The sequence below is a fragment of the Heloderma suspectum genome, chromosome 2 (genome assembly GCF_057233095.1).
Source record: "Heloderma suspectum isolate Gila_16-S chromosome 2, 16-S_ref, whole genome shotgun sequence".
Lineage (NCBI taxonomy): Eukaryota > Metazoa > Chordata > Lepidosauria > Squamata > Helodermatidae > Heloderma > Heloderma suspectum.
The window spans coordinates 29998998-30024930 of record NC_139459.1 but is presented as its reverse complement, the minus strand read 5'-3'; positions in this window follow the sequence as shown (position 1 = coordinate 30024930).

The window sequence follows — 25933 nt, the reverse complement described above, 5'->3', positions numbered from 1 at the left end:
CCCTACCAGAGATGAGCGATACAAGAGAAGAAGAAATGTACGTATCTCCAAAAAAAGAGGACAAAAGAGGACAGTGATTTGCATAAAATCTGCATATGCAAATGTAGAAAGTATTATAATTTAGATAGAAATACAGTACGTCCCATCATAATGTGGAAGACTGTGAGCAGGGGACTTGTGTGCCTTGCTCGGTCTGCTGTCCGTCCAGGTGCTGTTGATGGGCAACCTCAAGGCCCAGCTCTTCCTTCTGATGGTTCATTGTCTTTAAACTGGACTTGGACTGGACAGCCCCTCAAAGAGAGGACAGTCCTCTAGCAGCCCTTCAATTGGAAGATTGCCCTTTGCGAAAGAGGACACATAGTCACCCTAGCTACTCTAGAATGGTTGTAAGATTGAAACCCAGCCAGCTCACCAGCAGTGCCAGCCCACTTGCCCTTTAGCTTCTTTTGCTTGACTCGCCTTGCCCTTTCTTTTCTTCCCTCATCAGCCAGACAGGAATGGTAAAGACTGATCAGCTGGGTGGGGGAAGGGAAAACTAGTGAAGGGTACCCTACTTGGAGCCTCCTGGTCTCTCTTAGCGCAATGGTGGAGTACCAACTTCCATACCACAAGCCCTGCACCAGAACTTGAATTCTGGCTCAAAGAAGGCTCAAGGCTAAAGCCTCTCTGGACTGGCATCATTCTTGCTTATCATAGGAGGGAGAGGGTTGTTGCTGAAGGCTTAGTGTGTTGCTTTCCCCCTTTCTTGTTATCTCTTTCATTTCAGACTAGCAGCCTACTCAGCTCCTGGGCCCAGGAGACCCCTAAACCACTCTTATTTTGATTCATTTTAGCTCATGATGGGAACCCTGCAAGGAATCAGCCCACCCTTGCTTTATGCAGGCTACAATCCCGTTATTCACAACAATCTTATCTTTTGCTTTAATAGGGTTACTCTGGTCTGGAGATACCACAAACTGATGTAGTGCTAAACCTTGTGTAAACTGCTATGGGCATGTCAGAAAGCATTATGTGCAATGTTATGTTCATTTCTGTATTGGAGAAAGACAAGTAATAAATATAACAAATAATAATAATAGGTAGAGGAGTGTGTGTGTATGTGTGTGTGTGTGTGTGTGTGATGTTTGAAAATGTTATCAGTTTTGATTTTTTGAATTTTAAAAGCTTTAATATTAGATTTTTGTGGCTTATATTGCACACTGCTTTACAAGAACAATCCTATGGTCCCTGGGCAAGCATCTGTTTTCTTCTGTGGATGCACCCAGTCTTGTCTGATCTCAGAAGCTAAGCAGGGTCAGCCCTGGTTAGTACTTGGATGGGAGACTGCCTGGGAATCAGGCTTCCTGCACTGAGCAGGGGGTTGAACTCGATGGGCTTGTAGGCCCCTTCCAACCCTATGACTCTTTGATTCTATGATCCCAGGGACCATAGGATGGCACAGAAAACCGCACTGAGGTCAGAGACAGTGCTCCGGCCTCGGAAGGGGGAATTGGAGATCAGACACCCCTCCACTGCCCCTTTGCATCTGGTGCAGAAAGAACCATGCCAGCTGCCCTCCGAAGTTGGAAAAGTGACCTCGTAAGAGTGGGAAAGGGTTCCGCTGGCCGGGGAGGGGTGGAGACCAGCAAGGTCAGGATACAAGTTATCTTGTACCTCCTTCAGCCTCCTTCCTCCCCCTTCCAAAGTGCCCTTACTAGATGGGCTGAAAACTAGGGGTGTACGAAACAGATTCACCAGTCCGCTGGGGGGTTACGTGGGGGGGGGAGGCGATCCGTCCCTCCCCCCAGAATCCTTCCCGGCCAGCTCCGCTCTGTGGCAAGTCTGCAGAGCTGCCGGCCGGGCCCGTCCATAGACTTCCGGCCGCTGCCACGCAAATGGCGTCTGGCGTAGCAGATGCCATTTGTGTCCCTGCCTTTTGCTATGATAGGCTACGTAAAGATTTGCCGATTGCGGCAAAGAGCAGGGACACAAATGGCGTAGCTACGCCGGATGCCATTTGCGTCCGAAGACAGGCAGAAGTGGGTAGCAGCGGACGGCAGTGGACGGACGGCGGCAGGTAGGATCCGGCCAGCGCGGATTCCCCTGGGTGGTGGAGGTGAGTCTTTCGTTCCACTGTGGACTCTGGGAGGCTAGATTCTTAGAATCCGGCCTCATTGGAGTCCGTGGCAGAATTCTCCACCATCCCTCCTGAAAACCCCATCCAGCAATCAGGAAATCAGGAAAGATGGAGGACAGGAAGGTGAAGATTGCCTCTGCTCCTCCTCCTGCTCTGCTGGCTTCAGGGTGGCAGGACAGAGGAAACTTGAAACCCTCCGAGTTCGGGGGCTTCCAAGCAGCGAGGACATAACTGATTAGGAATGGGCAGACCCCCTGAAGTCTGGTCTGGGTGGGAGGAGCCATGGGGAAATCCAGGCTGCTTTGGCTCACTGGATTTCCCCAGAGCCCTGCATGTGCCCACCAGATCTTGTGGAGCGCCTTTCCGGTTATAAAAGGCAAGGTTGGCTGCCATTGGCAGACCTTGGTAAAATTATGGACGTAAGTTGTGTCTGTTATGCTGTTTGTGGCTGTAAAGTACTTACATCTATGTAAATTGCAGCCATAAAAGCACTTGATTTGATTATTTAAAACCTGAAAGACATCCTGCGCAGAGGCTGGTGGGCGCAGAGATACGGGGAGCCATTCAACTGCCAAGTCTGCAGTTTGGATTCTTGGGAGCTCTGCCTTATTTGAGCCTGTAGTGGATTTCTCCAGCAACTGACAGGATTGCACTCTAGATGATTTTGTCTAGAAATGCACCTAAATATGGTGTGTGTGTGTGTGTACACATACACAGGCACATAGTAACCCAAGCATGTGTGAGATCACAATGTGATAATCTAATGCAGTTCGCACACTTTGAAATACTATAATAATGAATTAAAAAGCGCACAAGTGAGAAAGCAAGAGATGCATTAATTTGTGCTCTTGTTGACAAATTTCCTTTATTTGTGTTGGCATGGGAGCCAACAAGAATCAGTGTATATAATCTAATATTAATTGACTGAATCAATTAATAGCCATGGAATTATATGCCTAAAATATACCTGAATATCATCTATTGATTGTAGGCTGCCCTTCTTACTCCACTCCTGAGACAGAATTATCAGCATGCAGGAATAAAAAATACCCCATTACAGCACTTATTTGTTTGTTTTTAAAAGACTAGAATTGAGAAAACTTCAGTGGCCATTGGCTCTTGAAGAATATAGAAGGGAAGCTTATAGAGGAGATTCACTGAAAGGAAAAGAGAGGAGATGCCACCTAGTTGTTCAATGCAGTAGACAGAAGAAACAGGAAACAAGCACACTCCATCCACAGGATTTTGAAAAGGAGGATCTGAGCGAAGACCCAGTCATCCAGCTCAATCACTATAGGGTGTACCCTGACTTCTAGCAAAATCAGGGCTACTTGAATGGAAACCTGTTTGCTGCAACTGTTTATTGTGGCTACCTCCGAAGGTGGTCTTTCCATCTTTCTTTCTTTCTTTCTTTCTTTCTTTCTTTCTTTCTTTTTCTTTCTTTTTGATCATGAACCATTCCTTCATAAAAAATGGGGATAGTTCCACCACTGATACAACACTGGTGCCCTACTGACAGCAGGGCAGCAGGGCAGCTTGCAAGGGTCCATCACTCTGGTGAAGGAACAGTGAGTGATCAGGTGGAGCTTTCAGAAAGTAAGCTAGAAGGACCACACTCAGAGGCACCTGTATCAGGCTCCAGTCTTGCTAGGTCCAAACCCCAGGAAAGTACTTAAGAGAGGACAGGGGGACAGTGTCCTCCCCCCATTTGCAGCCATATATGATTATCCTTGAGGGAAACACATATTTCTGAGGCACGAGGTGTAAAAAAACCCAAATACATACAACAAATGTCCTTAAATGTACTGGGGCTTTTTTTGTTTTTGCAATTTAAACTATAGTCCTCTGCAAATGTATTTGTGAGTAAGCCACCTTGAACTCAGTAGTGTCAGGATTCCCTTTTGCCCCTGCTGTAAACTTCAGAACCTAAATCAAAACACAGACAAGAGGCTTCAATTCTCAGCTTTTACTCCACTACTTCAATGGGTCATACAGATGCAAATGGTCAGTGACTCACAGTCTACAAAAGAAATGCCTTCAGGGGGTTCAAAGGAAAGCTACGGAAGTTGCCCACCATTTGAAGAAAAGGCGGGCTACTGTCCTAACTTAAGGGGTGGGGATGGGGGATCTCCCTCTCTCTCATGAGGCCTCTAAGTGCCGCTGTTCATGCTGGGCCAATCAGGCAGATGATCTAAGCTGTGCCGCTGCCATCTCTCTCTTGCCTCTGAGTCTGCACCTGGCGTCTAAGAATTCAGGCTCTCCAAGCCTCACCTCTCCCTGTTGGTTATCTCTCAGAGGGGTGTGTGAAGAGAGGCCCTCTCCATCCACCTGGGCCTTTGAAGTAGGGATGTATGAAAGTCACTTACCTTTGCAGAGCTTGGATTCGCGGTGGGGGGGAGGTGCTCCGTCCCTCCCCCCGGAATCCTCCCTGGGCCAGCTCCGCTCCGTGGCGGCTCCGCCCGCAGCTGGAGTTCTGACTGTGGACGGGCTGCTGCAGACTCAAATGGCGGCCGCCATAGTGGCCACCATTTGCATCTTGCGAAGCTGCCATGATAGGCTATGTAAGTATTTACATAGCCTATCACGGCAAGCCAAAAATAAATAAATGCATACACAAATGGCAGCGGCTACAGCGGCCGCCATTTGCGTTCCCTATTTTTAGCCATTTTAGCCTACGTAAATATTTACATAGGCTATTACAGTGAAAAACAAGGGGAATGCAAATAGTGTAGTGGGCGCCATTTGCGTTCCTCCGCCCCCCATTTTAGCCGACGTAAATATTTATGCGGCTATTACGGCGAAAAAAACGGAATGCAAATAGCACCCACTATGCTATTTGCATTCCCCTTGTTTTCGCCGTAATAGCCTATGTAAATATTTACATAGGCTAAAACGGCTAAAAATAGGGAACGCAAATGGCGGCCGCCGTAGCCGCTGCCATTTGTGTATGCTTTTTTTTTTTTTGGCTTGCCGTGATAGGCTATGTAAATACTTATGTAGCCTATCATGGCCTCCGCAGGGACTCAAAAGGCGTCCCTGCGTTAGCCGTGATAGGCTACGTAATTATTTACGTAGCCTATCACGGCTATGATGAAGAAGCGAATGGCGGCCGCAGGGCGGCTGCCATTCGCAAGTCAACGCAGATGGCAGCAGGTAAGTGCTCCGTTTCACGCGACTTTCGTGGGTGGGGGAGGTGGGGGCTTCGTTCCACCACGGATTTCGGCGGGCCGAATGCACTGGCATTTGGCCTCACCGAGATCCGTGGCGGAATTCTCTGACATCCCTACTTTGAAGCCTGAGGAGTTTCGATGAGCCTGAGGAGTTGTCTCTATCTCTAGACAAGCCTGAGAAATTTCCTCCTCCACCTCCTGCAATTCCTCTTCAGAATCTGAGCCACTGAGCCACTCCCTGTGCTCAAAGGCAACCCTGACAAGTAGGCCTTCTTAGTAAACATGCATCGGGTGCAAAACTTGTACATTAAATAATGTCTCCTCCCATATTTACCCACCCGGACTTTAAGATCATCATCTGGGCCCTCCTCCATGTGCCCCCACCAAATGATGAGAGGCAGGTGGCCACAAGAGAGGGTCTTCTCAGTGGTGGCACCCTGTTTGTGGAATTCTCTCCCCAGAGCAGCTCACCTAGCACCTATGTGATGGTCCTTCTGCTGCCAGGTGAAGGCCTTTTTATTCTCCCTGGCATTTTAGGAACTTTTTTTTAGTGCTTTTGGGACTTTATTCACAGAACCACAGAATCACAGAATAGTAGAGTTGGAAGGGGCCTGTAAGACCATCAAGTCCAACCCCCTGCTCAATGCAGGAATCTAAGTCAAAGCATCCCTGACAGATGGATGTCCAGCTTTATCTTGAATGCCTCCAGTGTGGGACAGCCCACCACCTTCCTAGGTCATTGGTTCCAATTCTGATGGTTTAATTTGGTTTTATGTGCTGGAATGGTTTTATTCTTTGTTGCTGGTTATATCTTGGTTTTATTCTGCACTTTTTAAAATGTTTGTGTTTTATATTTTGAATGTGTTGTACACTGCCCAGACAACTTTGGTTCAGGGGGGCATTTGGGGTGGGTTAGGGTTTTTTAGAGCAGTGTTCTTTTGTTTTTGTTTTTGTTTTTTTGTTCAGTCGATTATGTAAATTTGTTATTAGTATTGTACACTGCCTAGAGTGGTCAGGCAGCCAGCCAGATGGGTGACTAATCAATCAATCAATCAATCAGTCAAATAAATAAATAAATGGGTTATGCAAAGACCCGCCACCACTTCTCATTAAGTGAAGAAAGAAAAGTTAAACAACTTTTTGGCTGCAAATTGCAATACATATTACCTGGAAAAGTCACACTGACTGAACTCAGTGGGGCTTATTTATTAATTGCACTACTGCATTTTCTCTACTCCATATAATTTTATAAACCTCCCCCCTTTATTTGCCTTTCTTCTAAATTAAATAGCCCAAACATTGAAACCATTTATCGAGGAGTTGTTCCAGCCCCCTGATCATTTTGGCAGCTGTTTCCCCTGGAAGGGTAAGATAAAGCAAACATTTAAAAAACAGATAGCCCAGCCTGATCATGTTCTTATAGTCATTTGATGTACACAGGGGAAAACAAGCAACAGCCAGGCCAAGCATCTTGGAAAATCAGCAAAAGTGATGATGCTTCATGTTATGTGCATTGTGTAGTGCTTTGCCCCCACAATCTATATTGGACTGTGTATTAGTCTACTGCTTTGGCCACACATGGTTTGCTTGTCCACAGTAATGTGTATGGTGCACTCACACAGCACACACACACACAACCAAAAGAAAAGCAGATACAGAAAGAAAAAAAAATACCTACCAGCTAAGGGGTGAGGGGAAAGGAAATAACACTAAGGCCTAACAGAAGAGAAAAGGGGTTGTTGCTTTTTGTATTCTTTGTTGTTGTTTTTTATAAGAATATAGAGAGTTGAAAAATGGGAAGGGAAGGAATGGTGATGGAGAAGGGGTAGTAACCAAAGAACAAGCAGTACAAAGCAAGGAAACGAATTGCTGGGTTAAAAGTTTAGCCCTAATAGCACCTAGAGATGTCACTTTCCAAGGCTCAGTTCCCCCATCCCAACTCCTCCTCTCCCCGTTCCTTCTCTAGCAAGTTTTTACATTTGCTCAGACAGGCTGGACTTCAGAATCATCCAAAGCACTTTGGACTGTTCTGGACCAGCTTCGGATTTGGACCAAAGATGTCTGAATCACTCTGATCCGCTTCAGAATTCAGCATTTGGACTGAAGTGGTGCTCAGCCCCAGTTTATAAGTACAGTACATAAGCAAATAACAATACTGAAGAGTTGGCCTTTGAACCTTGCTGCATATCCCATCTAGCCACATCCCCCACGCATCTCTTTGTCTTCCTACTCTGTCCACTGGGCCACACTGTCCCTTCTGCTCACTCAGCATATTTTTGTGAATCAAGTCTGTCTTCCCACATGCCTGTAACCTTTAGTTTGTTCGCGATGTACAGCAGCAGTTCAAGCAAACCAGGAGAACACCCAACTTCCTCCTAGACCTTTAGCACACTACCCTGCAGCTGCCACAGGAAGTAAACTTGAACATTAACACACACAGAAGATCATCATGTTCAGCGCACATGTCAGAATAACCTGTTTACCTAATGATAACCATGAGTGTTTATATACTGATCATTTCAAAAGTACTTAAGAGCTCTACAAAAACAGCATGCATGCTGTGTTACAGCTTTTAGGAAAACGATAAGCTTGCAAGTTAACAAAAAAGATGTCCCACTCAGAGCATGCTATGGTTATCATAAAAGGGTATATTTGAAGTTATTGAATTGAAAATGTTGTATTGTACAACACTTCACCAGTTGTGGTTTGTCATGATGAAAATTAATATTTGCTATACAATTTTAACAGATATTTCATGGTATCTCCAAAATCTTCTGACATTGGGGCATCTGGAGCACATGAGAAGAATAGTTTTGTTACACTGTCTCTGAAGTGAATGATTAGAGTGCTTATAGGTATAAGCAATTCTTGGGGGCATGAAGAACCAATTCAATCCCATTATGAAATATGATGACTTGGGGAACAATCCTATGGCCGCTAGTCAGCGGCTAGACAGCCATAGGATATGTCAGTTCAAAACCGACCTTCCCTCCTTCCGGAGAACTGACCTTCCCCCCCTCCTGTGCTGCCTCATAGGGAGCTCAGAATGGCCCCATGCTTGGCGCTCAGAAGAGGAGCATGGAGCAGTGAAAACGGGGCATTGCGGGGGGGGGGCATTGCGGGGGGGGGATGGTGGAAATGCACATCCAATATGTTGTCCAGCAGCCGCTTCCCCCACTCTGCCTTCCCGTGGCTAGACAGCCAAAACTGGCTGTCTAGCCACAAATGCAGGGTGGCTGAAGTACGGAGGGGATGATCCCCTCCGTGCTTCTCCTGCCCTGCATTGAATAGGGGGTCGCCTCCAAGGTCAGAGGCAGCCGCCTATCCCAGTAGGATTGCTCCCTCCATAACCAAACATATTTTACAGATTACAACTGCAAATCCTAGGCATACTTACTTGAGAGCTATGTTGGACACAGTGAGGCTGGCTTCCATGGAAAAATGCATAGGATTGCGCTGCACAACAGCAGTTTTTCAAACATTCTGTCCTCAGAAATTCCCTTTTATAATGATATCTCCGTTGAGGAACTCCTGCACACTAGCCACTAAATCCCTGCAAAAGTTGCAAAGGATTCTGGAGTAGACTGGAGTCTTTGGGTATTTTTGAACAGTTTTGCTTATATATAGTTACAAGAAGGGCTGGCCTTCCCATGAGGAAGGGTGAAGCCTCCAGCTCAGGCAGCGGAGCAGGAAGCACTGTGAATTGCACCTCCCCCCCGCACTAGGAGGGCCTCTGCCATCCCACTGCCCCACTAGCCATTCTCCTGCCATGGCATTTGTCGCCATGGGAGAGCAGGGCTCTCCAGAGCAGCCGCCTGCTCAGTGATGCCAGCGGGTGTTCCGGAGAGCCCTGGTGGTCCCACTCTCCCACTGTGGCAAATGCCATGGCAAATGAGAAGATCTTCAGAGCAAAACAGAAGATGGGTGGCTGCTCTCAGCCACCCATCCTCTGGGATTCTCAGAATCCCAGAGGATTCTCTGTGTGAGTCAGAGGGAGGGCAGGCTCTCTGGAGAGCTGTGTTGACCAAGGGAGTAGCCAGGACGGCTCTTCAGAGAGCCAGCCAAGCAAAAATGGCTGTCTCTCTACAGGCAATTTCTTGGATACCCCTACCCTGCTTGGCTCTGAATAAGGACCTCCTCAGAGCCAGGCATTTCGGCTGGGTCTTTGAAGAGCCACACCATCCCCTTTCTCCAGACAATGTGGCTTTCAATAGGCTGCTCTCTGGCTTGTGTAGCGTGGCACAATGTGGCAGAGGTAAGAGGGGGAGGGGGTGTAATGTGGTGGGGGAGGGGGAGGGAGTGGGGTTATGTGTTGAGAGGCAGGGAAAAGGGGGCATGGGAAGGGGTGGGGGATATGATGCAGCAGGGGAAGGGGTGGGCACGCGATGAGACGGGAGAAGGGGTGCAAGAGGTGCAATGGTGTGGTGTGAACAGGAAAGGGATGCAACACAGTGGATGCAACAGAGCGGAGGATGGGATCTTACTGGACGCTCGGCACAGACGGAGGGAGTGGCGCCTGATGGAGGGTGCCGAGAGGTGGCGCTCTGTCCGCTTGGTGCTAAAACAACGGTCACGTCCTGAGGATCCCCGTGTAAGAGGGAGGACCTCTCCATAGCCCATAAGTTCAGAGTTTTCCTGCTCTTCCCCTTCAAACAGGGACCAACTGCCTTACTCGGAGCTTAGGCTACTCTGCTAACTACCCCAGTGCGTTTCCTTGCTTAGTCGCGGGTGATAGCATCTGAAAGAGTCATTAAGTTGTAAAGGAATAAAGCCTTGGAAACAAACCCCTTTCGTCTGTGTCGTGAGTTGGCTATTGGAGGGGACTTAAAGAGGCAGCTAGGGGGCTCCTGACAGTGTACAAAGTTATGCATGGTGTGGAGAAAGTGGATAGGGAGACATTTTTTCCCCTCTCTCATAATACTAGAACCCAATGGGGTCATCCTGTGAAGCTGATTGGTGGGAGATTCAGGACAGAGAAACAGCACATAGTTAAACATGGAATTTGCAACCACAAGATGTAGTGATGGCCACCAATGTGGATGGCCTTAAAAGGGGGTCAGACAAATTCCTGGAGGAAAAGTTTTTTAATGGCTACTAGTCCTAATGGCTCTATGCTTCCTCCAGTATCAGAGGCAGTATGCCTATGTACACCAGTTGCTGGGGAACATGGGCGGGAGTGTGCTGTTGTGCTCATGTCCTGCTTGTGGGTTTCCCATGGGCAGCTGGTTGGCCACTTTGCAAACAGAATGCTGGACTAGATGGACCCTTGGTTTGATCCAGCAGGGCTCTTCTTATGTTCTTCCTTTCTTAGATATGCACAGCACAGCCCAAATTATCCACTCTTGGTTGCTTCCCCGCCCCCCCTCCCAGATACTCCCTACCAGTCTTTTTCATTTTTCTGGGCAGCTGGGCACACATCAAAACAAAGCACTGGGCTGCAGCTGCCGGCCATTTTTAAATCTGGCTCACGGCCCAGAGGCATTCTTGTTAATAAAGAGGGCACTGGAGGGTAGCCCTTTGCTTTGCAGCATGCCAGCCTCCCGATTTTTTAAAAAAGTTAAAACATGTAAAATAAATAAATAAACACTGAGAGGGGCACAAAGCCTGATGGGCACCAAGAGAGGTGTCGGTGGGCATGATGGTTCCCAAGGGCACCACACTGAAGTCTCCAGGGCAAGGAGATCCCCCCCGCACACACACATCAATCTACTTGCAGGAGGTGGAGACAGTTGTCTGCAAAACTAACTTCTTCTCCCCCATCTCTCTCTCTCTCTCTCTCTCTCACACACACACACACACACACCAGACCTGCATTTTTTAGAATTTAAAGAGGAGGCACAGATAAGAGAAAAGCTGAGACTTCCTAGCTGAAGATAGCTTAGGGCATAATCCTATTCATGTTTAGACAGAGAAAAGGCCTTCAAGTCCCAGTATTCCCAAGCAAGCCTTTTCTCTGTCTAAACAGGCATAGGATTGTGCCCTTAAAGCTAGAGTGCAGTCTTAGTGCAGGGCTCACCTGCTGCTGTCTGGGACACCGATGGCACTGTGTACACTTATTGGAGGTGTATTTGCTTCCACTTACGCTTTGCTTGCATTTTTGTCAATAATGCAAAAATACTAAAAAGACGCTATAAGTCTCCAGTGCATTCAGGTTCAAAGGAAATGGGACCGCCAGGTGATGTCAGGACCATGCAACAAGCATTTCATTTTAGGCATAGGACTGAGCTATTTAAAAAACAACCACCAGATCCTCTCCCCAGACCAAAACCAGACAATCTTTGGCTTCGAAACTATATGACTTTGCACGCCAGACCACACCTCCTCGGGTTATATTAGTCAAAACTGGCATTCTATTTTGGTTTTGTATCTTTTGTAGAGATACAGGTTGTGGAGTTCATTAGCCACAAATGATGTCAATGGAACAAAATGCCATGTACAAATATAATTTCAGTTATCCAGTAACCTGTATCAGACAAGAAGTTCCCCACACAGTGACAGCATCACAATTAATTGTAAATACAAAGTTCAGTGAGCAGGACAGTGGGCGGAATTTTCTGTCATGGAAAATGCAGAGAAGCTGTCTTCATTCTAAAGCAGTGGCTTCTCAGGGACCACAGGCTTGCTCCGAAACTTCTTGGAAGTGCCTAGCAGTGGAGAAAAAGAGCAATGGAGAGCATTACTGAAAACTAGCTTGTCCATCATTTCCAGCCTTTCGATGCACAGCTGGAAGGGAGTGCTGGAAGCATTCTGGGGCATTTCATGGGCTTGCATAGGTCAGCAGCAAGACTCAGTAGGCCTGGCCAGCCCAGCCCAGCACCTGACTGGGCATTCACTGACATGAATGGAATGCATGCTCTAGAATGCACCCTCATAATTGTCGATGATGTCCAGTGGTTATATGGCAGATGTGCAGTGGCTTCTCAGTGGACAATGGCCCCAAACACTTGTTCTTCATGCATTCAGTGAATGCAGATGATGGGTGGCATAAAGGCATCAAGCTTTGCTCCCAACCTATTTCTGTTCACTAGAACTGCTTCCGCAGGAACAAGTGAGTTCAGGACCCAAGGCAGCATTCTACAGATGGTCTAATACAGCCTTCTCCTACCTGGTGCCCCTGTCTGGCACAGATGGTCTAATGCAGCCTTCCCCAACCTGATGGACAACAACACCCAGCATTACTGATCATCAGTCATGATGGCTGGGGCTGATGGAAATTGAAATCCAAAATGTCAGGAGGGCACCAGATTTGGGAAGGCTGTTCCAATGAATGAGCCTGGGTCAGGGGATAGGGTGGCCATATGTCCTACTTTATAGAGGACAGACCTCTGTTTGAAGGATTGTCCAAGTCCAGTTTAAAGACAAAGCACCCTAAGAAGGGAGAGCAGGAAGAGGCCTTGAAGTTGCCCATCAATAGTTGGCACCTGGACAGCAGATTTAGCAGGCTCAGGAACGCTCTCTTCTTCAAGCAATTTTCAAAGAAAAGATTCAGCTGATGTGCATTATGCGCACGCGCGTGCACACACACACGCACATGCGCGCACACACACACAGAGCACACAATTTGAATCAGGAAAGCGGGGTGGGGGGAGGAATCCCCAGCATTTGCCCAGGAGTGTGAAAGAGAGAACAGTGGAAGCTCACTGGGGTGTGCGTGCATGCGTGTTCGTTTGTGCACAGACCAGTGCCAGCTCCAGGTTTCTGAGGGCCCTTGGGCAAGACACCCTCAATGGGTCCCCTCCCCGCTTGAGTTTACCTTCTCAATACCATTGTCACCAGCCGCTGTTGCTCTTGCTCTTGCTGTTCCTCCTTGCTCCCACTTCCTTGCTTGGCTGGCAGAGAGCCAGTGAGCAAGTAGGCAGGGCCATCTGCTGCTCCTCCTCCTCACTGTTGCCTGAGCCAGAGTGAGAGGCAGGCGAACAATGGTGAAGAGGAGGGGCGGGTCCAGGGGCTCTTGTCAGTGGGCCCTGTTGGGGAGTAGGCTCTTGTCAGGTGTCCAATCATGCCTAAACCTTGATGCTGGCCTGGCCCATGACCATCCTTGGCTGGCACTGCCTTAGGTTTTGTGCCTGCCTGCCTGCCTGCCTGCCTGCCTGTTTTCTTTCTTTCTTTCTTTCTTTCTTTCTTTCTTTCTTTCTTTCTTTCTTTCTCTCTCTCTCTCTCTCTCTCTCCCTCTCTCTCTCCCTCTCTCTCTCTCTCTTTTTCTTTCTTAAAATAATGAATGGAGGACTAGCCAGGATCTCCAAACTGTTTCAATAAAATCAAAATAGAGCCAAAGTTAGAATGAAAAAAGAAGAAGCTTCTGACTGGTGATCCCCTGAAAACACTTCTTTTAGATCTTTTCCAAACCACTTGGAAATGTGGGAAACTTGCGCCACACTTTTGGAACCCTGAGAAGGTGGCTGAGGAAGGGAGGAGGTGCTCTCTGATCAGACCCAACTGGGTTATTTCCAATGTGTGTTTCAGGACACATTATTTCTATCCCAAACACGCAGAGCACAAAATAAACTCTTTTGGTCCCTTTTGTCAGCCTTAACGTTTGCTTAATGCCATGCTAAACTGAAAGTCTGTTGTATGACTTGTATCTGTCAAATGGCCTGTTAGAAGCTGATATTAAATGGGGAGATTCCCTGATAAAAAATGACCTTTCCTTGCAGATGGTGCTAAACTGATGGATGGAAACTGATGAAAGAAAACAAAGCCTGATCATTTGCTTTCTAAAGGACACTACAGGTGTCATCCAGCCAAAGGTAAGCACTGTAAGTTCAATGGACTTCAGTGCAAGGGATAAGCAGTTGCTTAATTTTGGGGGGCTGAAATCAGTGCAGTTCAGACAATTGACTTTCACTGTCCTGTGAATGTGTTTTAAGGGTATAGTTTAGCCCTGTAGGAACCATCCATGCAAGACAGAACATGGCTTTTCCAGGGCCCTGGCTCATGTGGAGAGCCCCCACAGATACAGGAGTCTGTCTTCTTCAGAGCACAGAGTGACAAACGTGATGGACGAGCGTGGTGGGGCTGGAATGCTCCTTTTCCTCCTGCATTGCTGTTAACTCTTTTTTGAACACCTGAACATGGCTTTAGTCAGCCATATATCTTGTGGTAATGCTTCACAGATGCAGCCTATCAGAACCTAGAAGATAAGAGGCAGTTTAGTTCAGACTAGTTCACAGGAAACAGCCACCAAATGCTTGAAACTGAAAGAGGAACTCTTATTTATAGTAACCTCCTGATTAGTCCATGGCAGGTACTGAAAGCAGAATAAAAGAACAAGCTCCAAAGAATGGTTAAATGAGGTTATTAATTTATTTGAAAATTATATTTATTTGAGAAATCCAGTTTTCTACCAAGTGTGTGTGTGTGTGTGTGTGGGGGACATGAGGTTTTTATCCAGAGGCATTGTTTCACCAGTGGAAGGGAACAGCTGGTGGCACAGCTTTTCCCCTCCTCCCTGCAGCCCCCCCCCTTGTACTCCCTCAAATCTGCTCTAAAGGGTAGGGAGACCCTCTGGAGCAGTTTTGGGGCACATAGGGAGGAGGGGATGTGGAAGTCTTCTTTTGCAAGATGATTTCCTCTTGTGCAAAGGTTCTTTGCAACCTGTTAAAACTATATAGTAGTCAGTCAACAAATGAAATAGCAATTTAAACCAATCAGGAGAAGGCAGGAGAAACCAACGCATATGTCTGGAGCTAAACCCATCCATATGAATGGAAGCAGGATGGCAGTAAAGATCACAACAAGCCAGGGTCAAGGCTGTGGGATCTGCTTCATTTTTTTTTTTACTAACACTCTGTGGTGTCCCAACTGGATCCAGGCGCAAAACGATGGCTCAGGGAGGCAGGTACACACTACGAATTAAGGAACAGGGTGCTTCCCTTTTGTTTTCTTTTTAGAGAACTGCTATTGTTGTTTATTGCTGTATTATTGTTGGTGCATAATGGTATCATGGTACCTGATGCATAATAATGCCAAATAGTGCTCACAGTGATAAAATTCTAACATAAAAATGTAAGAACATAAGAAGAGCCATGTTAGATCAGACCAACGGTCTATCTAGTTCAGCATTCTGTTCACGCAGTGGTCAACCAGCTGTCGACAGGAAACCCACAAGTAGAACATGACAGCAACAGCACCCTCCCACCCTTGTTCCCCAGCAACTGCTGTACATAGGCTTACTTCCTCTGATACTGGAGGTAACATAGAGCCATCAGGACTAGCAGCCATTCATAGCCTTATCCTCCATGAATTTGTCTTCCCCCCTTTTAAAGCCATCCAAATTGGTGGCCATCTCTTCATCTTGTTCTGGTGAATTCCATAGTTTAATGATGTGCTGTGTGAAAATGTTCTTTTTATCTGTCCTGAATCTCCCACCAATCAGCTTCACGGAATGACCCCAGGTTCTAGTATTATGAGAGAGGGAGAAAAATGTCTCCCTATACAAGCTCCACACCATGCATAATTTTGTACACCTCTCCCATGTTTCCCCCTTACTTGCCTTTTTCCAAGATAAACGATCCAAGCTGTTGTTCCCTTCCCTCATAGGGGAGTTGCTCCAGCCCCTTGATCATTTTACTTGCCCTTTTCTGCACTTTTAACATCAAAAATTGTTACAAATTAAAGAGCAATATTAAGGATTTAAACACACACCATTTTTATACCAAACTGTATAAAATCATCCCCAGTAAAGAAAGGGGTTTTAGACTACATTTTTTCTATAATCCAATCTTCTATTGCCCAGGAACAGGGTGCCTAGTCTGAACCACATGTTTAGCCCAGGAATTTGTGATCTGTGCCAGAACCAAACTCACAAATCTACTCCTCGATTTCCCCCAAATGTTCTTTTTTAGCAACCTTTTAAGGCAGGGGATAAAGCTAGGGATGTTAGAGAATTCTGCCACAGATCCCAGGGGGGCCAAATTCCAGAGAATTCGGCCCCCCAGAATCTGTGGCGGAACGGAGCCCCCTCCCCCACCACCCTGCGAAAGCCCTGCGAAATGGAGCCTACCTGGCTGCAGCTACGGCTGCGGTGGCAGCGGCTCTGGTGGCTGCTGCTGGGCTGCTGCGGCCGCAAATGGCGGCCATCATAGTGGCCGCCATTTGCGTCCCTACACCAGCCCATGATAGGCTACATATATATTTACATAGCCTATCATGGCTAAAGCAGGGACGCAAATGGTGTCCCTTATGCCATTTGCGTTCCCGCTTTAGCCGTGATAGGCTACGTAAATATTTACGTAGCCTATCACAGGCTTGCATAGGGACACAAATGGCGTCCCCTACGCAGGATGCCATTTGCGTCCACAGCAGCCCGGCAGCGGCTGGAGGTCCCGCTGCAGGTTGGCCCGTCTGGCGGCTCTGCGGCCCGGCCGGTGGCTCTGCAGCCTGAACGCGGAGTGGAGCCGGCCGAGCAGGATTCTGGGGGGGGGAATGGATCGCCTCCCCGCCGTTGAGGATTCCAGGGGGAGGAACAGATCGCCTCCCCCCACCTGTGGAACCTGGTGGAGCCAGGTAAGCGGGGTTTCATATGCCCCTAGATAAAGCTTTTTAGTTATTGCAACTGTTAGGCAATTGGGAATCAGAAACCTTTGCTGATCTACTGGAAATCATCCAGGAACTACCAGGAGATCCCAATTGTTAACTGTTGTAAACCACCAAAAGTTCAAGTACATTGGATATACTTCACTTGGCCCCTAAAACAAAGATGACACCAGGTGAACATACATAATGAGTGAGTTCTGTCACTGGAACCCAACAAAAAGGCCCAAATTTGAGTAGCCACCTTCCTTCTGAACTTCTGAGGGCACCTCAAGAAGACCACCACTGGGTTCTCAAAGTTGACCAGTTACGTTTGGGTTAGAAAAGGAAGACAAACAAGGAATGTTTTCCAGAGAAATTGACTTTATTAATTACCTGTGAATAAGTCCTGTTGAACTCAATGAGACTTACTTCTGAGTAGACACAGCGTATTGAACTGTAAATACAGAGAACATAAATATAGATTCAAGATAGGGGAGATAAATAGTTTTAGACTGTGACCCTATATTCACTTTCCTGGGAGTGAGCCCCATTGAATGCAATGGAACCCAATAAGCATGCATTCTGGATTTATTGCACTGGAATACAAAATATAATCAAACTGTACCGCTTGAGATCTCACACCTTTAATTAATTAATTAGCTTTTTATTTTTGGAGCAATTGGCCACCTAGAACATGTCCTTTTCATTTCAATGGAACTACTCTAAGTAGACCTAATATTGGACACAACCCATGTCTGTGCAGGAGGCTAGTCTAGTATTCTTGTATTACTGAGGGGCACGGAGGGAAAGATTTGCACCAAACCATCCCTACTAATAAATATGTTTCCAAGGCTTAGGCAAGTCACATGACCATTTTTCTGAGTTGGTTATGACATATTGATTTATTCTCCAGTCCAATTTGCACTTTATGAACCTCTCTTGTAAAATTTCAACATGTGCCCAAGCTATGGCTTGCCGCCTCCTGAAAAATCTTCAAACGTTGGATTGAACCCAGATGTGCCGTGCAATGATCCGAGCATGTGTTGTAACTTTCACAAAGGCAAGATCCAAAACATGTGGAGATTAAATTTTTAAAAATGTAAAACATGTTTTCACTTCCACCCTGATTTTAATTAGGCTCATTTCCCATAAGCAACTGGCACAGTGTTAACAGTGTCGAATGAATCTAAAGGGCTGGTATGATTGCTACAAAGTCATCCCAGCTCACAGTTCAAGCTTTATTTATTGTTCCACTATGAAGCTGCTGAAAGTGGATTGAGTGAGTTACACTGTATGCTGGTCATAGGAGCACAGGAACCTGTCTTATACTGAGCCAGACCTACGGTCCATCTAGCCACTGGTCCATCTACCATCCAGTACTGTCCATACGGGATCTGTGGCGGAATTCTCTAACATCCCTAAATTCCACAAGTGGAATGCTACCACTGAAAAGGCACTTTCCCTGGCTGCTTATCACCTCAGAAGGCCATCTGATATGACCTGTTTTGTTGTGTCTGTTGTTCAACTTGTTTCTGAAAAGAAGCAGAATGACAAGCAACAGCACTATCTTAGTTTGGTTGTATGAAGCATGGGAATTTTCCCCAATTCAGATTTTGGTTTCTGTGTGTGTGTGTGTGTGTGTGTGTGTGTGTGTGTGTTGCCATTTATTTTCACTGGGATGGGAGATGGAATTGATTAAACATTTTAAGTAATTTTCCTCATGGCTGGGAAGGAAGAGCAGGAAAATACTTGTTATTTAATTTGTGGTTATTTATTTGTGATATTTATATTAGGGATGTGCACAGACCCCTTGATTTGCTTCAGAAGCCGATTAGAGTCTTCTGAATCAGCCCTGATTCACTTCGGACTGATTCAGCCCCAACTTGATTCGCTTCAGATCCAAATCGAAATTCGGATATATGAATTATTCGGATTTTACATTTCCCATTGACTTGTATTGAAAACAGAAATGGCCATAACTTTTTTTGATTTTTATGACAAATACATAACAAATACATGACACCTAGCAGCCCCAATGGAGGTGACAGAACCTGCCAAATTTCAGACACTTTGGTACAGTAGTTTTTGTGCTAGGCACAGGTAAAATTTGCTTTTTTCAAGGAAATCTCTCAAAAAAAAGAGCTATAATTTTTCAGTGCTTTGACATAAGTGTATGATATTTAGGCACCTGGCAGCCCCTATGGAAGTGACTGAACCTGCCAAATTTCAGACAGTTTGGTCCAGTCAATTTTGTGCTAGCCAAGCATAAAAACTTTTCTCAGAAACTAAAACAAAAGGTAAAAAACTGTCAGCCACACAGGGGATTAGATCTTAATCAGAAGGTGTTTAAGGTGACAATAAGGAGAGGAGGCCACTGTCCCTAATCTCTGGTGTAGGGTGTTTTTTGTTTTGTTTTTTAAGCATAAAAGTACTTTCCTTTTGTCTGTCCAGAATCTGCCACTGACCCGAGGCTCTCATTAAGTGAAGAAAGAAAAGTTAAACATCTTTTTGGCTGCAAACTGCAATACCCATTACCTGGAAAAGTCACACTGACTGAACTCAGTGGGGCTTATTTATTAATTGCACTGCTGCACTTTCTCTTCTCCGTATAATTTTATAAACCTCCCCCTTATTTGCCTTTCTTCTAAATTAAATAAGCCCAAACACTGAAGCCTTTTACAGAGGAGCTGTTCCAGGTCCCTGATTATTTTGGCAGCTGTTTCCCCAGGAAAGGTAAGATGAAGCAAACATTTAAAAAATGCATATAGCCTAGCCTGATCATGTTCTTCTTATGGTCATTTGATGTACACAAGGGAAAACAAGCAACAAGCCAAGTGTCTTGGAAAATCAGCAAAAGTGATGATGCTACATGTTATGTGTATTGTGTAGTACTTTGCCCCACAGTCTAAACTGGACTGTGTATTAGTGTACTGCTTTGGCCACACATGGTTTGCTTGTGCACAATAATGTGTATGGTGCACTCACACAGCACACACACACACACAACCAAAAGAAAAGCAGATACAGAAAGAAAAAAAAATACCTACCAGCTAAGGGGTGAGGGGAAAGGCAATAACACCAAAGTTTAACAGAAGAGAAAAGGGGTTGTTGCTTTTTGTATTCTTTGGGGTTTTTTTTTATAAGAATACAGAGAGTTCAAAAATGGGAAGGGAAGGCATAGTAATTGAGAAGGGCAGGGAGCCAAAGAACAAGTAATACAAAGCAAGGAAACAAACTGCTGGGTTAAAAGTTTAGCCCTATTAGCACCTAGAGATGTCACTTTCCAAGGCTCAGTTCCCCCATCCCAACTCCTCCTCTCCCCCTCCTTTCTCTAGCAAATTGTTACAGTTGCTCAGACAGGCTGTCTGGCCTTCAGGATTGTCCAAAGCGATCTGAACTGCTTCAGATCTCTCAGACAGCTTTGGACCACTTTGGACTGCTCCCCGAGTCTCTTCAGAATTCAAGATTTGGACTGAAGTGGTTGTTGTTGTTCAGTCGATCAGTCGTGTCCGACTCTTCGTCACCCCATGGACCATAGCACGCCAGGCCTTCCTGTCCTGCGCTCTCTCCTGGAGTGTGCTGAAGTTCATATTCTTTGCATCCGTGATGCTATCTAGCCATCTCATCCTCTGCCGTCCCCTTCTCCTTTTGCCTTCAGCCTTTCCCAGCATCAGGGTCTTTTCCAGAGAGTTTTCTCTTTGAATTAGGTGGCCAAAACATTTGAACTTCAGCTTTAGTATCTGTCCTTCCAATGAGCACTCAGGGTTGATTTCCTTTAGGATGGACTGATTTGACCTCCTTGCAGTCCAGGGGACTCGTAAGAGTCTTCTCCAGCACCACAGTTCAAAAGCATCAATTCTGCGGCGCTCAGTCTTCCTTATAGTCCAGCTCTCACAGCCATACATTACTACTGGGAAAACCGGAGCTTTGATTAGACGGACCTTTGTCAGCAAGGTGATGTCTCTGCTTCTTACTATGCTGTCTAGGTTTGCCATAGCTTTCCTCCCAAGGAGCAAGCGTTTTTTAATTTCATGGCTACAGTCACCGTCTGCAGTGATCTTGGAGCCCAAGAAAGTAAAATCTGTCACTGCTTCCATTTCTTCCCCTTCTATATGCCAAGAAGTGATGGGGCCAGATGCCATGATCTTCGTTGTTTTAATGTTGAGTTTCAAACCAGCTTTTGCACTCTCCTCTTTCACCCTCAACTAGAGGCTCTTCAGATCCTCTTCGCTTTCTGCCATTAGGGTGGTATCATCTGCATATCTGAGGTTGTTGATAATTCTCCCAGCAATCTTAATTCCGACCTCTGATTCATCCAACCCGGCATTCCTCATGATGTACTCTGCATATAAGTTAAATAAGCAGGGTGACAATATGCAGCCTTGTCGTACTCCTTTCCCAATTTTGAACCAATTGGTTGTTCCATGTCTGGTTCTTACTGTTGCTTCTTGAGCCTCGTAAAGGTTTCTTAGGAGACAGGTAAGGTGGTCTGGTACTCCCATCACTTTAAGAATTTGCCACAGTTTGTTGTGATCCACACAATCAAAGGCTTTAGCGTAGTCAATGAAGCAGAAATAGACGTTTTTCTGGAATTCTCTTGCTTTCTCCATGATCCAGTGAATGTTGGCGATTTGATCTCTAGTTCCTCTGCCTCTTCGAAACCCAGCTTGTACTTCCGGTGGTTCTCGGTTTGCATACTGCTGAAGCCTAGCTTGTAGGATTTTGAGCATCACCTTGCTGGCATGTGAAATGAGTGCAATTGTGCGGTAGTTTGAACACTCTTTGGCGTTGCCCTTCTTTGGAATTGGAATGTAAACTGACCTTTTCCAGTCTTGTGGCCATTGTTGAGTGTTCCAAATTTGTTGGCATATTGAGTGCAGCACTTTAACAGCATCATCTTTTAGGATTTTAAATAGCTCAGCTGGAATACTGTCATCTCCGCTAGCTTTGTTGTTACTAATGCTTCCTAAGGCCCACTTGACTTCACTCTCGAGGATGTCCGGCTCAAGTTCAGTGACCGCACTATCATGGCTATCAGGGACATTCAGATCTTTCCTGTATAGTTCTTCTGTGTATTCTTGCCACCTCTTCTGCTTCTGTTAGGTCCCTTCCTTCTTTGTCCTTTATCATGCCCATCTTTGCACAAAACGTTCCCTTGAGATCTCCAATTTTCTTGAAAAGATCTCTAGTCTTTCCCATTCTGTTGTTTTCCTCGATTTCTTTGCATTGCTCATTTAAGAAGGCCTTCTTGTCTCTCCTTGCTATTCTCTGGAACTCTGCATTCAGTTGGATATATCTTCCCCTTTCTCCCTTGCTTTTCGCTTCCCTTCTTTCCTCAGCTACTTGTAAAGCCTCATCAGACAGCCACTTGGCTTTCTTGCATTTCTTTTTCTTTGGGACGGATTTCGTTGCTGCCTCCTGAACAATGTTATGGACCTCCGTCCATAGTTCCTCAGGCACTCTGTCTATCAGGTCTAATCCCTGAAATCTATTCCTCATCTCCACTGTATATTCATCAGGGAGATGATTTAGGTCATACCAGAATGGTTTAGTGGTTTTCCCTACGTTCTTCAATTTCAGCCGAAATTTTGCAAGAAGCAGCTCATGATATGAGCCACAGTCAGCTCCAGGTCTGGTTTTTACTGACTGTATAGAGCTTCTCCATCTTTGGCTGCAAAGGACATAATCAATCTGATTTCGATATTGACCATCTGGTGATGTCCATGTGTAGAGTCGCCTCTTGTGCTGTTGGAAAAGAGTGTTTGCTATGATCAGCGTGTTCTCTTGGCAAAACTCTATTAGCTTTTGTCCTGCTTCATTTTGTACACCAAGGCCATGCCTGCCTGTTATCCCAGTGATTTCTTGACTTCCTACTTTAGCATTCCAATCCCCTATGATGAAGAGGACATCTTTTTTTGGTGTTAGTTCTAGAAGGTGTTGTAGGTCTTCATAGAACCAATCATCCTCAGCTTCTTCGGCATCAGTGGTTGGGGCATAGACTTGAATTACTGTGATGTTGAATGGTTTGCCTTGGATTCATACTGAGATTATTCTATCGTTTTTGAGATTGTACCCCAGTACTGCTTTTCCCACCCTTTTGTTGACTATGAGTGCTACTCCATTTCTTCTAAGGGATTCTTGCCCACAGTAGTAGATATGATGGTCACCTGAATTAAATTCGCCCATGCCTGTCCATTTTAGTTCGCTGATTCCCAAGATGTCGATGTTCAATCTTGCCATCTCATGTTTGACCACCCCCAGCTTACCTTGATTCATTGATCTGACATTCCAGGTTCCTAAACAATTTTGTTCTTTACAGCATCGGATTTTCTTTTCACCACCAGACACATCCACAGCTGAGTGTCCTTTTGGCTTTGGCCCAGCCGCTTCACTCTTTCTGGCGCTACTTGGAAATTCCCTCTGCTCTTCCCCAGTAGTATATTGGACACCTTCCGACCTGAGGGGCTCATCTTCTGGCACAGCCCTAATGTATATATTGTTAAACATAATAACATCCCTAAGTGGTTCTCATATAAATATTAAAATAACATTTAAAATACAACATTAAAAATGCAATGTTACAAACAATTCCAACTAAAATATGCCTTCTAAATTTTTGAAATTCTGCACCAAAAGGAATCAATTGTTGCTGGAAGACATGATGTCAAAAGTGGTCAATTGGAGTCAATAATACTGATGGGTGATATTCTGGAGAGCCCTGTGTTTGAGTATCCTTCCCATTGTTGTGACCAAGGACACAGAAATCTGCCTTATAAGAAAACAGACCCTTGGTCCATATCTCTTAGTATTTTTCATACTGAGTGGAAACAGCTCTCCAGGGTTTCAGAGAGGGGTTTTTCCCAGCCCTACCTCAAAATGCCAGTGATAGAACCTGGGACCCTCTGCATGCAAAACATGTGCTCTTCCGCTGAGCTAAAGACTTTCGCTACATTTGATCCCAGTTCCTAGAAGACACATTCATATGATAATATGAATTATCCAGGGCCTGCAGGAGAGGCCACCACCACCACCACCGGGGAAGAGGCGGGCCTGCTGCTGCTGGGCCTGCTGCTGGGCCTGCTGCTGCTGCTGCTGCTGCCGCCGCCACCACCACCACCACCACCACCACCACCACCACCAGGCCTTCCCTGGAGACTTCTGCCTGGCAGACCGCCAATCCCTGCAGGACCAGACCCCCAGGTACCGAGCCAGCTGTGCTGCTCCACCTGCCCTCCCTGGAGGGGCTACATAAGCTGGCTGGCTGAGGTGGCCTGGGAGAGCCAGGGCCTGCAGGAGAGGCCACCACCATCACCGGGGAAGAGGCGCGCCTGCTGCTGCTGGGCCTGCGGTGGCGGCTGCTGCTGCCGCCGCCGCCACCGCCACCACCACCACCACCACCTGGCCTTCCCTGTGGACTTTGGCCTGGCATTATTTTTAAGGGGATTTTTAATTTTGTGTGTGTGTGTGTTTTCTTTTTCCTGGGGGATTTTGTTGTGGTTTTAGGGGTGGGTAGCCTGCCTGATAGGCAGGAGCGAGGAGGCATGTGTCCACCTGATGGAGGCAGTGGGGGGAGTGTTGGGGGCCAGAAGATACCGAGGCTGGGCGGCAGGCGCTGGTGGAGCACTAGGGGCAGTCCATGCCAGGTAAGGGGAACAAGGGAGAGATGTGTAGTATCTGTCCCCTGCTCCGGGCCTGTCCAGAGCCAAAGGATGGCTGGGGGAGGCGTGACCCCATCTTCTGGCCTTCGTTTGCTGCTCTGCAATGCCAGGTCTGTTACCCAGAAAACCTCCCTCATCCATGACATGATCCTGGATGAGGGTGCAGACCTGGCATGTATTATGGAGACCTGGCTGGCCGAGGCTGCTGCTCCAACCCTTGCAGCCATGTGTCCAGCTGGATTTTCGTATGCACAGCAGCCGAGGGCTGGGGATCGGGGAGGGGGAGTGGCTGTTATCTACCGAGAGTCCTTGGTCTTCACCAGACCCCCTCTCCGGGAGACCAAGGTTGCTGAGTGCATGTACTGGAGGTTGGGCCCCAAGGGCAGTCTGGGGATTCACCGTCCACCCCGCTGCACGACTGACTCCCTGGCCGAGGTGCTTGAGGTGGTCTCTGATGTGTGTGTACAGTCCCCTAACTTACTGGTGTTGGGGGACTTCAACGTACATTCGGAGGCCATCCTCACAGGAGCACCTCGGGACTTCATAGAGACCATGGCCTCCTGGGAGCTGCACCATATTCTAACTGGGCCCACCCATGTAGCCGGTCATGCACTAGACCTTGTGTTTGTTTCTGGAGAAGTGGGGAGTGATCTGGAAGTCGGGGGTATATCCACCACCCCCTTGTCATGGTCAGATCACTGTCTGGTGACGTTGGACTTCTCGGTTCCACAACCCCTCCGCAGGGGTGGAGGACCCATTAAAATGGTCTGCCCCAGGCGTCTTATGGATCCAAATGGATTCCTGAACGTGTTGGGGATTCTCTGGGGCATGCCAACGGCCACTCGGTCGAGACCGTGGTGGGTGGCTGGAATGCCGCAATCACTAGGGCATTAGATCAGATGGCTCCGAAACGCCCTCTCCCCCTGAACAGGGCTCGGACTGCACCATGGTTCAATCCGCGGTTACGAGCTCTGAAACAGGAGGTCAGATGGCTAGAGCACCGGTGGCGGAAGTCTCGCTCCAAAGACGATCAGACACGGGCTAGAGCTGTATCTTCAGCCTATCACGTGGTGGTGAAGGCAGCAAAAAAGGAATATTATGCTGCCTCCATCGCGTCTGCAGAGTGCTGTCCCAGGAAGCTGTTCCAAGTGGTCCGGAGCCTGGTCGGTCCGGTGGCTCCGGAACCACTGGAGCATTCTAAGGCCTCCTGTGAGGCCTTGGCAAGGCACTTTGCAGATAAAATTGATCAGATTAGGTGTGTTACTCTGCACGCTGTGGATACAGTTAGTGAGCAAGAGACGGCCTGTGGCAAACCGGTTTTGTGGGATCGGTTCCAGCTTCTTCCTCCTGATGAAGTGGACAAGGTGCTTTCATCAGTACGGCCGACCACCTGCTTACTTGATCCTTGCCCATCTTGGCTCATTATGAGCTGCAGAGAGAGACTGGGTGAGGGGATCAAGGCGGTGGTGAACGCC